General features: G+C 39.8%; 1 protein-coding gene across 9 annotated transcripts in view; it reads left to right on the top strand.

The window, feature by feature from the left end:
* Nucleotides 1-17,476, top strand: part of BCAS3 (BCAS3 microtubule associated cell migration factor) — a 709,394-nt gene that overhangs the window by 452,080 nt on the left and 239,838 nt on the right. The window lies entirely within an intron of this gene.

Raw genomic sequence — 17,476 nt, 5'->3', positions numbered from 1 at the left:
GTTTAGCAGCGTCCCTGGCCTCTGCCCATTAGATAGTAGCATGCCCCCTTCCCTCAGATGCCTCCAAATATTGCCAAATGTCCCCTTGTGGACAAAATTGTCCCATTTATTTATTTAGAGACGGAGGCTGGATGTTGTCGCCCAGGCTGGAGTGCAGTAGCGCGATCTCAGCTCACTGCAACCTCTGCCTCCCAGGTTCAAGCAATTCTTATACCTCAGCCTCCTGAGTAGCTGGGATTACAGGTGTGCGCCACCACACGCAGCTAATTTTGCATTTTTAGTAGAGATGGGGTTTTGCCATGTTGCCCAGGCTGGTCTCAAATTCCTGGCCTCAAGTGATCCACCCACCTCGGCCTCCCAAAGTCCTGAGATTACAGGTGTGAGCCACTGTGCTCAGCCAGTTGTCCCCATTTAAGAACCACTACCCTGGAGACCAGCAGTAACCAGACCCTGGTGGGTGCTGAGACAATGTTGAATTATTCAGATAGTTGATTCACGTTGAATTGTATACATCAAATGTAAGAATTATGAATTACATTTCAATAAAACTTTTTTTAAAAAAAGTATTGGTTTACTATTAGTTATTATTAGTGGCATTATTATGAGGTGGTTTCCGTTTGTTTTCCACAGTGGCCACCAGTGCAACTGATTTTGTCATATACTGTACTCATTGATGCCAAATATATATATCTTATTTAATGCTGACTTCAAACCTGGGAAGTTGATTTGGTTATCTCTTCTTAACTTTTTGGAAATGCAGACACAAAAAGATTCAGCAAATTGCTTAAAATCGAGGTAACTAGCAAGCATATATCAAGGGATACATGACTCGGCTTTTGTCTAGTTTCAAAGCCTGTACTCATTCCATCTGACCATGTTGCTTCCATAAGCCACATGCCAGCCACATAATGAATTTCTTGATTAGAATAAAATGCATATACCTACCAAAGATAGTATGTGCATATAGCAAATATGAGCAATTTCTAAATAATGTGAGCATTATTTTTGTTCAAAATGCTAAAAACTGGGGCCGGGCGTGGTGGCGCACGCCTGTAATCCCAGCACTTTGGGAGGCCAAGGTGGGCGGATCACCTGAGGTCAGGAGTTTGAGACCGGCCTGGCCAACATGATGAAACCCTGTCTCTACTAAAAATTCAAAAATTAGCTGGGCGTGGTGGCACACGCCTGTAATCTTAGCTACTCTGGAGGCTGAGGCAGGAAAATCACTTGAACCCGGAAGGCAGAGATTGCAGAGCCAACATTGCACCAGTGCATTCCAGCCTGGGTGACAGAGCAAGACTCCATCTCAAAAAGAAAAACAAAACAAAAAGCTAAAAACTGAATTATCAGTAGAACAGCACATGTACTCTGTGGACGGTGATGGGTTTTTGTTTTGTGGGAGTTGTTGTTTTGGTTGATTCGGTGTTTCCTTTGAGTCCACTGAGGAGCCACTGTTTTCTTCCATATCTTTAGATCCTGATATGGTAGGACATGCACAATCTATTTTGAATCATCATAAAGACTGAATTTTCAGCCTACAAAAACAAAAGAAAATTCTTAGGGCATCAGTTCTCATCTTTCAGATAGAACCTAGGACCTGTGAGGCTGGTAATCTTTGGAATAGCACTGTATGGTAAAACTTTCTGTGATAATGGAAATGTGGCATATCTGTGCTGTCCAGTATAATAGTCACATGTGGCTGCTGAGTGCTGGGAATGTGGCTATTATAACCAAGGAACTGAAATTTTAAATTTCATTTAATTTTAATTGATTTAAATTTAAATAGTTTATGTGGCTATTGGCTATCATTTTGAATAGCACAGCTTTAGAAATCTTAGCTTTGACAAAAACCACAAACTTAAGTTTATCCCCAGCAAACATCTTAGGTGCCAGAGACGGCAGATTTGGATTGAATAAATTATCCATGTTGAGTATCTACGTGGGAACTCCTAGTTATACAGTGCAGATTCAGAGATTACTGTTGTACCTTGGCTATGTGACTTACACACAGACCAAATTACTCTGCTGGGGGTAAATTCATACTCCAGTGTTACTTCAACATTTCTGAACATCTTTTTGTAAGCAATTTTGCATTTTTTACTGACTTGATTGTTGTAGTAATTACAAAATAAATTATCCATTTAGGGGGCAGTGTTGAAGCATTGAGGAATAAAAGGATAAATGTGGTATATTTTATTGTTTTCAGTGTTTAAGAACTCTTATTGGAATAAGAGACTTTTGCTTTATTGAAGTCTTATAATTTTTTACTAGAACATTTGTTTTTTGGCTCTTGATCCAAACGACAGCTGAATTTAGGAATTCAGCAGAAAAGTAACAATTCTTTTTGGGCATTTTTCTGATTATTTACTTTGAAATTCAGAGGATTCCATGTCTTGGAATATTTTTTTATACCCATAAGATTTGAATGGTGAAGATAAGAAAATTATAATAAGTTGATAGGTTTTCATCAGCAGTACATTCTTAAAAAGAAGAAAAATATTTTATTTCAAATGCTATCCTAAATTAGCTGTAATCTTCAAGTTATTTTTAAACCCACTTTATGCTTTTGCTTACATTTGTTTATTAAATCTATTAGATCTAGAAAAAAACAATTAGAGACAGAGATGAATTTTTTATTCTTGGATTTTCAAGAATTGTTATCTTTTTACTTATACCTATTTTCCCCCTGTACTTGTATTGCTAGTGATAGAAGTTCTGAATTACAGATACATTCTTAGGCTTAAAGAGTACACATTTTTTCCCTTAGAGTTATAGATGATCTAATCTAAAAAGTTGGAGGACTTAAAAAGAAAGTGTGAAGATTTTTTTTTTTCTTCATTTCCTGATTTGCTTCTTTAAGGAAGTGTGAGAAGGTTAAAGATGTCTGTGATCTGGCCAAACGAGGTTCACAAATGCTGTTTTCATATTTGTGGTTTTGGTGTTTCCTCTTACACATGTGTCTTCCTTCTTCAGTTTCTCAGTCTGTCGAGAGAGCATGGCTGCACCCTGTGCATTCTGGGCACACATCATCTGGGCTCAGTGCGGGCTTTGTTTACAGCAGAAGCCATAATGTATAATGTTCAGGAGTGGGTGAGCTACCTAAGAAACTCCCTTTGAAGGATTCCTTGTGTGGACTGCTTATCAGAAAAAGTGTAAATGCTATTATTGACTGTTTCTTAGAACTCATACATGCAGTATAGTTCAGTGTGATTAAAAGTCATCATGCTACATGATGTAGGGAAATATAAAAAATGAAGAAGGCATGCTCCCTGGTCCCCAGAAACTTGGAATTCAGTTGATAAAAATACAACCCTAGTGACCATAGAATAAGGCAGATGGAGTTCTCTCAGAATGCAAAGAAAGGTAAAATTTGTTGTAATGGGTGACCAGAGAAAGTTTTATGGAAAAAATGCCGTTTGAGCTAGGATTTGAGGAATACATGGAATTTTGGCAGGAGAAGATTGAGGAAAGGGATACCTACTGTCAAGACACAAAGTGATATGACCGGGCACAGTGGCTCACGCCTGTAATCCCAGCACTTTGGGAGGCCAAGGTGGATGGATCACTTGAGGTCAGGAGTTCGAGGTCAGACTGGCCAATATAGTGAAACCCCATCTCTACTAAAAATACAAAAAATTAGCTGGGCGTGGTGGTGCATTCCTGTAAACCCAGCTACTCAGGAGGCTGAGGCAGGAGAATCGCTGGAACCCAGAAGGCAGAGGTTGCAGTGAGTCAGGATCACACCACTGCACTCCAGCCTGGGTGACAGAGCAAGACTCCATCTCATAAAAAAGGAACAGAGTCACTAAGACATACACATACTGGACCAGTTTGGAAAAGTACGGAAGTTTGCTTTGAATATATAGCAAAGGATATGTGAGGGATAGCTGTGGAAGATCCAACTGTCAAGGAAGGTTAGGACCAGACTCTGAAAGTAGAGTGCTGGTGGGAGATGTGGAACAGGGGACAAGAGATGGAAGGTTTTGAGTTGGGGAAAAGTATTCTGGCAGCAGGATTGAAACATTAAAGAAAAGTAACCCTGTTAAGTGGTTATCACAATCAAACATTTACCAAGTAATCACAGCAAGTGGATTCAATTTGTAAAGTCACATAAAAGTTGCTTATCTCTCCACTTTTTTTTTTTTTTTCTGGAGAAACAGCACTCTGGCATTTGGCCATCTTAGTATGGCCTTTATATAACTTTGGAATGCAAAAGAAAAGAGAAAACTCTCTTTGTAAAGTCAATTAAAAGCTAATTGTTTGTGATTTTTTAAGTTAATAAATATATATTTACATAGTTTATAGTTCTTACATAAAACTTTCATGTTCTTTTCCTTATGAAATGACTCTATGACTTTGGGCACATTACAGATTGTAATGTAGTGGATTGATGGTACATGATTTAAGAGAAATCTTGTACTAATCTGCAAGTATCCTGAAAAATGTTAAGTAAGGAAAAAGCATGCCTCCCTGTGCTCTTTGTCCATTTGAGTGGTTTTTTTTTCCCCCAAAAGTATAATAGTGAAATGGGGCAGGCATGAAGCCCGTGAGAGATCATTGCTACCACTTCTACTTTTCATTATCATGTCTCTTTATCCTGATTCACCTGTACAGCGGGACTAGGCTGGTTCATTTCAACACAGTAATGAGTATTCATCCTCTGTTGCCCTCAGAACTTACACCAGTACATAAATGTTCAACATTTATGAATTTATGTTGAAGTACATAAATTCTTCAACAAGGGGCCTTTACATTCATATGTAGGGCGTTTGATTGCTTAAATATTGAAACAATTATAAAGAAGTTAAATTAGGCTGGGCATGGGGGTTCATTCCTGTAATCCCAGCATGTTGGGAGGCCAAAGTGGGAGGACCGCTTGAGACCAGGAATTTGAGACCAGCCTGGGCAACATACCAAGACTCTGTCTACAAAAAAAGTGTTAAAAGTAACCAGGTATAGTAGCAGGAGCCCATAGTCCCAGCTACTTGGGAGGCTGAGGTGGAAGGATTCCTTGAGCCCAGGAGTTCGAGACTGCAGTGAGTTATGATCACACCACAGCACTCCAGCCTGGGTGACAGAGCGAGACCCTGTCTCAAAAAATAAAATAAAAGTTGAATCACCCACGTTTTAGATTAGGAGCTTATTAAAACTTAAACAGGCTGGGCGTGGTGGCTCACACCTGTAATCCCAGCTCTTTGAGAGGCTGAGGTGGGCAGATCACGAGGTCAAGAGATCAAGACCATCCTGGCCAACATGATGAAACCCCATCTCTACTAAAAATACAAAAATTAGCTGGGCGTGGTGGCGCACGCCTGTAGTCCCAACTACTCAGGAGGCTGAGGCAGGAGAATCGCTTGAACCCAGGAGGCGGAGGTTGCAGTGAGCCGAGATCGCGCCACTGCACTCCAGCCTGGTGACAGAGCGAGACCCCACCTCAAGAAAAAAAAAAAAAAAAGTTAAACAATTATACAGAGATACTCAAGTTCTTGGAAGAAGTTTGTTGAAGATAAGATTTATTTAAATGGAGTAGTTTTACTCTTATTTCCACTCTCATTTTCTCCTTTTCCCCAGATATATACACCTTCTCATTTATTGGTGTTTATTACATGTAAGATTCTCTTGTTTTATTTTTTTTTAATGAGCTAAGTTTATTATTAAGGTACTTGGCTATGTACTGTATATACCTTATCTCATTCAATCTTGTTGACAAATCTGCTAGGTAATTGTTATTATTTCCATTTTAGAGATGGGGAGACAAAGACTTAAAAAGGTTATTTGCCCAGTTAGTAATTGGCAGAGCCAAATTTAAACCCAGATCTGTACAATTGAAGCTGATGTCTTAACTACTATAGTACAGTGGCTTTCTTGATGCTAGATGATGTGGCCCCAGTTTTGGTAATGGAGGAATACTGATCCAATCCAAAGTGGATGTTTGCATGGAGGAGTCAGAGAATTTTAAGAATGAAAGGGTACATGGAAGCCATCAGCCCTCATGTAAAACAAAAGTCCTGTGTATCTGATAAATGTTCTCTGTTTAACTAGATTTGTATAGTGCCCTGGGAGTACTAGTTAGCATTAGTAACAACATTCTGGGGCAGGGGAGGGTGGGGGAACGTATCATCAGAAAAAATGGATTTGGGGATATAGAGGTGAAGGCAGGAAGAGGCAGTCATATAGAATGATGTGCTTGGAAGATCTCTGCCTTTTCATGTACTGCATCTGACAAAAATGGATTTGATGACATCTGGGATTTGCTTCAAAATAATAGAGGAGGAGGGAAGTGGATTTGGATGTGGATGGGACAGGATTGGCCTGGTTTGATGGTTGCTGGGGTTGTATGATGGATGCATGGGTTTTATTATATTTTTCTATTTTGATGTATGTTCAAAATTCTCCATAATAAAATGTTTTTAAAAGTTATTTGAAAGTACTGTTTCCATGATTTTATAGTGGTCAGATTATGTATATGTTTTCTTATCCAAAATTCCCTTGGTTTTTCTCAGAAGCTTTTTCTTCTAGCATTTGTTCCCTTTTAGAATCTCCCTCACCTCTCTTTCGGATTATTTATTAAAAGAACTCAATTTTTTCAGTGCTGAAGGAGAAGTTAACTATCAAATGCCCATATAGCTACAGTATTGGGATAATTTATCTGATTTTTCTTATGAGTAAGTTCTCTTTGACTTTATTTTTGAACTCAACTTGCTTGCATTGTTCTTGTTAGTAAAAAACATTGCTAGGATGTACTTAGTAATTGGAGTCAGCTGCACTTAAGACTGTTCAGCCAGACTGTTATTTTAGCCTTCACTAGTAGGGTTTTTAACACCAGTTTGACCTTACTTCGAAACATTCTCAAAATACCATACGTTAATATAAATTTATATACTTTCATATTAAGGCAGGGCCGGGTCCCTGGGGAAAAAAATAATGAAATTTTTACTTCCCACAAATGTAGAATAAAGGTAGATATTCTGATTTTGTTTTTTAAAGAAAAATAGAGGTAAAGACTTTAAAATTTTTCTTCGGTCAGGACATAATGCTTGCAAATACATTCTAAAATATAAGTTGGCCAGGCATGGTGGCTCACGCCTGTAATCCCAGCAATTTGGGAGGCTGAGGCGGGTGGATCACCTGAGGTCAGGAGTTCGAGACCAGCTGGCCAATATGGCGAAACCCCGCCTCTACTAAAAATACAAAAATTAGCCGGGCATGGTGGCGCATGCATGTAATCCCAGGTACTAGGGAGGCTGAGGCAGGAGAATCACTGAAACCTGGGAGGCAGAGGCTGTAGTGAGCCGAGATTGTGCCACTGCACTCTAGCCTGGGCGACAGAGCAAGACTCTGTCTCAAAAAAATAAAATAAAATAAATAAAGTATAAGTCACAGAAAGATAGGACACCTACAAATTAGGGGTGCTGGTTTCATTGGCCTGCATGTCCTACCATTGCTTTGGGATAGAGACTGAATCCTCAGTGTGAAGCACCAAGTAGATGGTGATTATTCATGAAATCAGAAAGAATTTTTTTCCTGAAATACTAAATTCCCATAACTTATGCAAATTACATTTTAGGCAAGTAATGCTCAAATTTTCTATAAGTGTTCTGAAAATAAGTTATAAGTTTTTGTTCATAGGAGGACAGTTGACTCCTTTCTACTCTTTTTTTTTTTGCCATTGTCCCTGTTTTTTGCCACTGGTAAACTCCTGCCTAGAGGAATGCCAGAGGCAGAATAAATTTTGGAGCATAGATTTTTTTTTTTTAGGAGGGTTATAGTATCCTGAAGACTTCGTTTCTTTCTCTGAAGACACAACTATCAGCAAATCCATATAAGGCAAGTGACTCCCTACCATCTCCTCTGAGTCTTCTACATGTATGTCTAGATACTATGACAGATCCAGTGCCTGTGAAGACCTAGAACATTTCAGACAATCACACAGATGTTTTCTTGTGCTATATATAGGAATTAAGCAAGTGTTTCATAATGAAGTGTCCCTCCAAGCATTCTCTATCTTCTGGTAATGCAAAAGTGTTAGACATCCAGTAAGCAGCCCTTTTTAGGTCTAAAATGTTGACTACTTTATCTCTGTTACCTTTCTGAAATGTTTGGCCTAATATTTTTTATAACATCTCTGTGAAAGTTTGAAAATTTATGATTGTTGATCCTCAATAGTCAAAAAACTAGTCATTTAACAATACAATATTTCTGTGCGTGTTCTTGAGCATGTATTTAAGTTAGCTTTAGTTAACCCTTTATTTTCTGGACTTCTTCAAGTCAGCTCTTAGAATTGTTTTTACGGGTTGCTGAGGAAGCTAAAGGTCAAAGATATTTTCTTAGTCAGTTGATTTACCTCAAAGAATTACTTCATGTAGATTAACTGAAATAATGATACTGCTAAGATTCGCAGATTAAGATCATTATAGCATTTGAGTAGGCCCTCAGTGACAAATTGCTCTAAACCTGTTTGGCTCACCACCATAAGGTTTAAAACATAAAAATATAAAAGTGCTTAAAATTTTCTTTCTGTTTCCTTATCAGAAATATTCATTTAGACCATAACAACTGTTAGAACAAGATAACAACTCCAGGCCAGCTGTCAAATGTTTACCATTATCAAAACTCTCCCTGGAGGGAGATGCAACTTTGGCTCGCCTCACCGGCAGTAATTTAATTTTTCCTTCATTCTGACTCGGAAATGGCAGCATTTTTCAAAGCTTCCTCCCACTGATGGCTGAAATTTTCCTTGTGAAATGATTTCCACCAGTCTTGAATCTTTCTTGTTTCTGCCGTCTTCACCTTTGCTGATGGTTCTGCAACTCATCACCAGCTATGCAAACTGACAGTTCACATCCTGGGGCAGCAGCGGGGTCTGGCCTGCAGAAAGGAGCAGCCTGACCAAATTTACGCTCACAAGATCTCTTAATTCACAAAAGCATTTGCTCTAGTTCCTGTTCTCTGCTGCAGGGGCTACGGAGAGGGAGTGGGGGCTGGGGGAGGACCATTGGGAGAATGTTCTGAGGAGAAGAGAGGCTCTCTTCACACTCTACTGAGTACACAGACTTTGGAGATGAAAAACAGACGGAGAGAGGCATTTCCAACCATCTTGCTGATCTGTGCAGGAGTTCATTGAACTGTATAGCATAGCACCAGACTCTTGTGTCATTTAATGTTACTTTAAAAAATTATTCTTAAATGTTCAGCACAAATATCCCTCCCCTTTTTACTTAAGCTGAAAAAGAATATAAAAATTAAAGAGAAATTGAAAATCTAAGTCTTGCAGTGAGAATGACCAGAAATCATTTTCCTCTCTGGGGGGTTCCTGTTTAATATGAAAGTCCTCTTAACAAGCGTGGACAGAGGAAGTTTTAAGTTTGATTTGAACTTCATGTACATGACATATTTCATTTTTTTTTCTTCCCTCACAAATTTCAACCCAGGCCACTTATTTGCAGAGACTGCCAAACCTTCCATTGCTGCTTCCAAGATACTCCTGGAATCTGAGATTACCTTTTATCCTCTTGATGGACCATGTTGTTATTTTTGTCATTTTCCCTGCAGCTCTTCTGCTTTGCTGGGGAGGACTCATCCCCCTATGCATGATCTACCCCCAGATAGCTGACACAGTACTGTTCACAAGGTTACTTACTGGTTTTTTTTTTTTTTTTTTTTTTTTGAGACAGTTTCACGCTGTGGCCCAGGCTGGAATGTAGGGATGTGATCACGGCTCACTGCAACCTCCACCTCCTGGGCTGAAGCGATCCTCCCACGTCAGTCTCCTGAGTAGCTGGGATTACAGGTGTGAGCCACTACACCCAGCTGATTTTTTTTTTTTTTTGGGTGTTTTTTGTAGAGACAGGGTTTTGCCATGTTGCCCAGGCTGGTTTCGAACTCCTGGGTTCAGGGATCCATCCCCCTCGGCCTCCTAAAGTGCTCGGATTACAGGTGTGAGCCACTGCATCCAGCCAAGGTCGCTTACTTGTGTACCAGTTTGGGTCACTCTGAAAATTGCTTTGAAATACTTACTGTTTAAAATGACTGAGCTCTTAGGAGTGTTTCTGCCCTCTCCCCACAACCCTCAAATATCTAAAACAACCTAATCAAATTGGTAGTTTGTTTTCATGGCTTTCAAAATGGAACTAAAATTAAAGTAAAAATGATAGAATCTTGAGCTAGAGTGGCAGATTTGAATTCTAGGCTTTGCTGGTCCACTGATGATGTTAATTTTCTTTCCTTGTGACTCTCATAATCAGAGTAAAAAGACGAGATTGTAGGTGATAACACAATCCATTCAGAATGTATGACTTTGCTGAATTGAGGTTGATCTTTAAGTGTGAGTAAAATGTTATGCAAATTGGTAGTTTAAATAATATTTCAGAGGGGAACATGCACTTGCTAGAGAAAATGAAAATATTTCAAACCCACTTAGTTTTTTTAATGGCAGATGTTTCCTTTTTTTAATTAAAAAAAATTTTTTTTGAGACAGGGTCTTGCTCTGTTGCCCAGGCTGGAGTGCAGTGGCGTGATCATGGCTTACTGCAGCCTCGACCTCCCAGGCTCAAGCAACCCTCCTGCCTCATCCTCCCGAGTAGTTGGGACTATAGGCACACACCACCATGCCTGGCTAATTTTTTTTTTTGAGACAGAGTCTCACTCTGCTGCCCAAGCTGGAGTGCAGTGGTGTGATCTGGGCTCACTGCAACCTCCACCTCTCAGGTTCAAGCGATTCTCGTGCCTTAGCCTCCTGAGGACCTGGGACTACAGGCACACGCCACCACACCTAGCTAATTTTTTGTATTTTTAGTAGAGACGGGGTTTCTCCATGTTGGTCAGGCTGGTCTCAAACTCCTGACCTCAGGTAATCCGTCTGCCTCAGCCTCCCAAAGTGCTGGGATTACAGGCATGATCCACCGCACCCGGCCATACCTGGCTAATTTTTGGTTTTGGTTTTGTAGAGAGGGGGTTTCACCAGGTTGCCAGGCTGGTCTTGAACTCCTGAGCTTAATCAATCTATCCACCTTGGCCTCCGAAAGTGCTGGGATTACAGGTGTGCACCATTGCACCTGGGCCAACAGGTGTTTCTTATATCAAAGTAGCGCTAATAGATTTCTGTTTCTCAAAGTGTTCTCAAGTATAACTCACCTGCTTCCTTGTTTCAGACTGGCCATTTCCCTAATTGCCTGAATTAGCGGTGTTTTTATATTCTCAATAAAGCTTTGGGGGATACATACCTTAGAAATGTATAAGTTGGGGGGGGGGGCACCGTGGCTCACGCCTGTAATCCCAGCACTTCGGGAGGCCGAGGCGGGTGGGTCACCTGAGGTTGGGAGTTCAAGACCAGCCTGACCAACATGGAGAAACCCCATCTCTACTAAAAATACAAAATTAGTCAGGCATGGTGGTGCATGCCTGTAATCCCACCTACTCGGGAGGCTGAGGCACGAGGATCGCTTGAACCTGGGAGGCGGAGGTTGCAGTGAGCCGAGATCATGCCATTGCACTCCAATCTGGGAAACAAGAGTGAAACTCTGCCTCAAAAAAAAAAAAAAAGAAAGAAAGAAAGAAATGTATAAGTTGGTTGGGAATGCAGCTACCAATACAAGATACAGTATGTGCTAAATTCCACAAGGAACATTGTTGACAGTAAGTGCTATAGGAATTTTAGATAAGTAGAGACACTCAGAAGGTTTAGAAAACTGTGTGTGTGTGTAATTTATATTAATACATCTCACACACACACACAGAAGTTTTTGTATTATTTCCAGAGCTTGATATATTCTCTGCCCATAAAATGTTTAGCTGATATGTCTGTGAAACTGCCCTCAAATTTGGAGCCAACTCATTTTATTTGGTGTAGTAGCTCATATAATAGTTACCTTTTATTGAGTACTTACTATGTACCAACCATTATGTGCCAGACACTGTTCCAAACACTGTGTTAAACCACTTCGTGGAACATTCAAAAACTCAGAGGCTACACTGGCTGGATTTAAGTGGTGGAGGTTATACAGCAAATTACCTACATTTAAGGTTGCTGCTGCCGTTTCATTCCATGTTGCCAACTGCAGAAATGTGGGCTCCGTGTTCCCAGACTTTCCATTTAGTCAAAAGAGACAGGAAATTCACATTTTTATGGATATTTCCTGATTTTTTAAACACTACAGGCTAAATGAAACAGTTTGTGACTTTTGCATTGTATGTTCCACTCCATTTTATCCTCATAACATCCCTACAAGATAGGTATAATTATTTGTATTTGCCCACTCTCAACACAGCTAATACGGAGCAAAAGTAGAAATCTACTGCAGGTCTGTCTCCCTCCAAAAACTATGTTGTTATTGCGCTTCCTCATCTGGTTCCCTAAACTCATGAAGGTGGTACTGTTGGCAAAAAAATGTGCTGTTTGGTTAAAGCCAGGCCCTTAACAAAATTATCAAACAGCATGGTACTGTACCACAGAGTGCCATTTTCCAGAAAACAGTTATTTATGGCTTTGGGAGAATTGATTGTAACATGAAGATAATGATAACTGCAAATATCAAACAAAAGCTCTGTTGACTTTGCTACAGATTTTTTATTTCAACCCCATGGTACTTCTAGAAAAGGCACACAAATACTCTAAATTGTTAACAGAGTTCTTCAAGTTTCTCAGAGTGGCAAAGATATTAGTGGCAATTTTACAAAGCCTGACCTTGCCAGAAAGAGATATCAGTAGTTCTCAGGGTCTACTAAATATTTAATTACTTTTATTAAAATTCTAAATGAACTTAGACGCCTTGAGGAGTTAATGCACCTCCACAAACCTGCTTTCAGCTGGTAAGATCAGGCCCATTATTATTATTATGTACAGCTGTAAAAAGCTGGTTCCATAGCATAAATTGCGAAATACTTAGGCAAGAAGATTATTCGAGAAGAACTGTATTGCTTGTTCAGTTATATATTTTGATCTTTATAGCTAGTAGTTTTTTTTCTCATGAGAATTGGAGATTAACCTTGCTTTTAATGTAAAAAGTATATCAGTGAGGGTAAAAATAGAAAATGAAAATAGATTTTTAATGGCAACTTTGGTTCTTAGCATTAATTTTACATGCATTTTTCATTCTGAACTTTTAAACAGTTTTGAGAAACATATGAGAGATTTGTGAACAGGGGCAAGGGAGGGTCAAATGTATCAAATCCTTGGATTCCAGCAAATGTAGGATTTGTGGAAGAGCCGAGAAGCACACATGTGTTGGGAATGTAAATTAAAATAAAACCCCACTTTGTGAAGGCTTTGAAAAGAGAGTGCACCCTGTTATGGCAAATGTCTGAGGCGTTTGTCTTCTTAATAAATTAACCAAATATTAAAATAAACATTACTTTTATCAGCCTGCATTTTTCCTCTCTGGATGAAAGTGTTTCAGGAAAAATCATAAAAGAATCTATGGTAGCTCAGAGAGGTTAAACTCAACAGTTGTTTTCTTTGAAGTCTCTGGCCATGAGGTTAATTGCCAAAACTGCTTGTGGAAAAGGTGGTAACAATTTAACAAGACTGTACAACTGCAGAGACTTAGATGAATATCAGGTGTTTGCAGATGTTTTTTCCTAACAGGAAAGGGGGTGGGGAGGAGAGGCGGAACAGAATGAGAAACAGGGGAAGAGAGAGGCCTGAATAAAGTCCCAACTAAACAGCCAATAATTCTTCGTTTGCTTAGCCAATCATCCTGTAATTGGCCAGGAGGTTAATAGGAGTCTATTGATTGGTCAGGAAGATTGCTTACTGTGGCTATTTTTACAGTATGCTCCCAGACAGAAGACTGCAATTACTGGAGCTCTCATTCCCACTCTTTAGGGCCATGGCTGCTCTGATTTATGAAACCCGATCAGGTTGCTGTTGGCAGTTTATGTTTTAAGTGTTGCCTTCTGGGTCTTTGCTGCTTATGGGTCACTGTGCTATTTCTCATCATTTATTGTGGTCATTTGAATAGGTAAGCTTATTTATGACTTACTGAAGTAGGAATACATTAAAAATAATAACCACCACCCACGTGCACTGAAAAGTGGGAACAATCATACAAGATGTGTGACAAAGCTCTGCTTGTTCTAGAAATAGAGATTCTGCTACCAGTATAGAGTTTACAAAAGACCAGGAAATAAAATAATACAGCCCTTCCTTTCTCTGTCTTCAACAGACATGTTTCTCAACTCTCCTCATTAATTCCTGCTAATTGATTACACTTAGATTTGCTTTCGTATAACTTCTCATAATTAGATTTGGTTGCTGGTATGTTAGAGTTAGGAAACTGAGGCCAAGTTGTAAATGTCTTTAACCCCCAGACTGCTTTTGGAACTTGTGACAGGGCTCTTCTAACTTAACCCATCCTGACCTGGTCTTGGCCTTAGCATTACTAATAAGGTACTTACCTCATCATTTCGTTTCTCACTTACTGAACGTGACTATAAATCCTCCTGTTACTCAAGATCTTGGTTTTCCACACTTTTGCAAACCTTCTTTTGTAGTTCCCTGGGAGCCCAGTTGAAGGGGAGTAAATCTTTAATTCTGATAAGGCCCTGGAGCCACAGATTTCTGTGTAGCCACATCTAGACAACTGAATTTCACTTACACTTCCAACTTCTCATTTAAAGCTACAATGACCACAACTACTGCAATGACTGTTACTGCTACTACTACTGCTATTACAGGTTGACCATCCCAAATCCAAACATCTGAAATCTGGGATGCTCCAAAATTCAAAACTTTTTTGAGTGAGTGCCAATATTACACTCTAAGGCAATGTTCATTGGAGGATTTTCGATCTTCAGATTAGGGATTCTCAACCAGTAAGTATATAATGCAAATATTCTAAAATCTGAAAAAATTCAAAATTCAAAGCACTCCTGGTCCCAAGCATTTCGGATAGGGGATAATCAACCTATACCACTACCTCCTCCTCCTGTTTTTTCCTACTTTTTTTTTTTAACCTGTTTAGAAGCAATGCAGGAATTTGCGGAAGACCTGCAAATTCCTGCATTGCTTCTAATCTAAACATCTCTTTCATTCAACGTTTTCTTTTTTTTTGAGATAGGGTTTCACTCTGTCACCCAGACTGGGGTACGTGGCACAATCATGACTCACTGCAGCCTCAACCTCCCTGGCTCAAGTGATCCTTCCAGTTCAGTCTCCCATGTAGCTGATACTGACTAGCACGCCCAGCAAATTTTTAAATTTTTGGCAGAAACAAGTTCTCGCCATTTTACCCAGACTGGTCTTGAATTCCTGGGCTCAAGTGAGCCTCCTGCCTTGGCCCCCCAAAGTGCTGGGATTACAAGCATGAGCCACTGCACCTGGCCAACATCTATGTTTTGAATGACTGTTGTATGCCAGGTGCTCTTGGCAAGGTCTCTGGATACAGTGTTGATGAGATAGACCACAGGCTTTTCATGCCAATACTCCTCCTGCAAACGTGAATGTTCCTAAAATGCACCAGACTTACTATAAGAAGTATGGCAAGCACCAGCTCCACATAGTGACACAGTACCGGAAGGGCAAGGATTCTCTGTGTGCCCAGGGAAAGTGGTTTTATGATAGGAAGGACAGTGGCTTATAGTAGTGTGTCTGGAGTTGGTTCCTTCGGTGGGTTCATGGTCTCGCTGACTTCAAGACCGCGGACCTTGGCAGTGAGTGTTACAGCTCTTAAAGATGGCACGAACCGAAAGAGTGAGCAGTAGCAAGGTTTATTGTGAAGAGCAAAAGAACAAAGCTTTCACAGCGTGGAAGGGGACCCAAGCAGGTTGCCGCTGCTGGCTGGGGTGGCCAGCTTTTATTCCCTTATTTGTCCCCTCCCATGTTCTGTTTTTGTCCTATCAGAGTGCCCTTTTTTCAATCCTCCCTGCCCTTAGCTACTTTTAGGATCCTGGTGATTGGTGCGTTTTACAGAGCAATGATTGGTGCATTTTACAGAGTGCTGATTGGTGCATTTTACAATCCTCTTGCTAGCTACAGAGCGCTGATTGGTGCATTTTATAATCCTCTTGTAAGACAGAAAAGTTCTCCAAGTCCCCACTCGACCCAGGAAGTCCAGATGGCTTCACCTCTCAGTAGGCAGACTGAGCCTATTTTTCTAGAAAAGGGTTAAAACTAGGAAGAAAATAGTGCTAAGGCTTGAACATGTTGAGCCCAACCTCAGATCTAAGAGAATGCTGGTAGAGGAGGTAAGAAGAGAAGAAAGGGCCAAATGAGCCAGTTCTAAGTTTCAATCTTTTTATTATTAATATTATTATAAAGATAATAAAGTCTTAAGGTTAACTTCTAAAAAAAAAAATACCCCAATACTGCAGATTCCTGGTCATTCTCCTTCCTCAAAGGACCCTTTTAGTTTGGTGAGTATACTTCTCTCCACAAATCAGTGAAAGATGTACTTACCCCAACTGGGGCAAAGGATCTAAAACAGCCTCCTGGAGATTTATTTTTCTGTAAGGGAATCCCTTATTGTTAAACTGTTATGTTTGTACTGCCTGAACTGGGATATAATGCCTTTTCTACTTCCTTCTTTTGAAAGAAATTTTCTATCATCCTATACTAACTTACAGTTTTTCTTGTCCTCCTGAGCTTGCTGCAGCTCAAAAGAACCTTCATAATTTACTCCCCTGTCTGTCAGTAGAAGCTGGAACTCCCTTTCTCTTCCCATAGCTTCTGTAAATAAGAGAAGTGGCCTTTTCCTGCCTGTCTCCCATTACCTCACTTTAGAAGTCTATTCTGGTGGTAATCTCACCTTTTATGAGAGTGTTTTCAACTATTGTAACTAACTTGTTGTTCCCATAATACAATGTTGTAGGACAGTGCTAATCCGACTTGTCCTTCAGTGTGGTAATTATGGGCCAAGTAAAGTAAAATGTTAGTTGCTAAGTCTCCAGTGGGGTACTCCACCACCAGTTCCACTGGACTTTGAGAATATCATTCCTGCCTTTCTTCTTGGTTCACGTCTAGGCAAGATTACCTCTTTTTCTCTGTTTTCTTACTATTTTAATAATTGTTTTTACTATGAATATCAGAGGGAAAGAGATGACTTTGCCCTTAAAAGATGCTAGCCACATAATCTCTGCAACCTCACCAAACCCCCAGTGTAAGGTAGCATCTCCTATTTAATTTGGAATTCATAAGAGAAGTTAGCTTGTTACTTTTAAATGGACTACAGTTTCTTTATCATCTGCTTTACCATAATCCAAAAATTTCAGAACCCCAGAGGAAGGTCCTTAAGATTAATTATCTCTACCATTGTATGCCGTTAGAATCCTTGTATCATGTATCATTTTTTTTCTTGTTTTTTGGTTTGTTTGGCTAAACTTTGCTGTTTACCTCATTATCAACTTTTATATCAGAACTCAACAGCAGTCATATTAGGATTCTTTAGTAACACAGCGATGTGTGCACTTTTATCTTCCCATTTGGGGGTGAAATCTGCCACTGTTTTCCAAACGAATTAACAAACAACCAACAACCACACAC

This window comes from Gorilla gorilla, chromosome 4 (genome assembly GCF_029281585.2).
Source record: "Gorilla gorilla gorilla isolate KB3781 chromosome 4, NHGRI_mGorGor1-v2.1_pri, whole genome shotgun sequence".
NCBI lineage: Eukaryota > Metazoa > Chordata > Mammalia > Primates > Hominidae > Gorilla > Gorilla gorilla.
The sequence above is the reverse complement of the archived record's forward strand: the minus strand, read 5'-3'. Positions and strand labels throughout refer to the sequence as shown.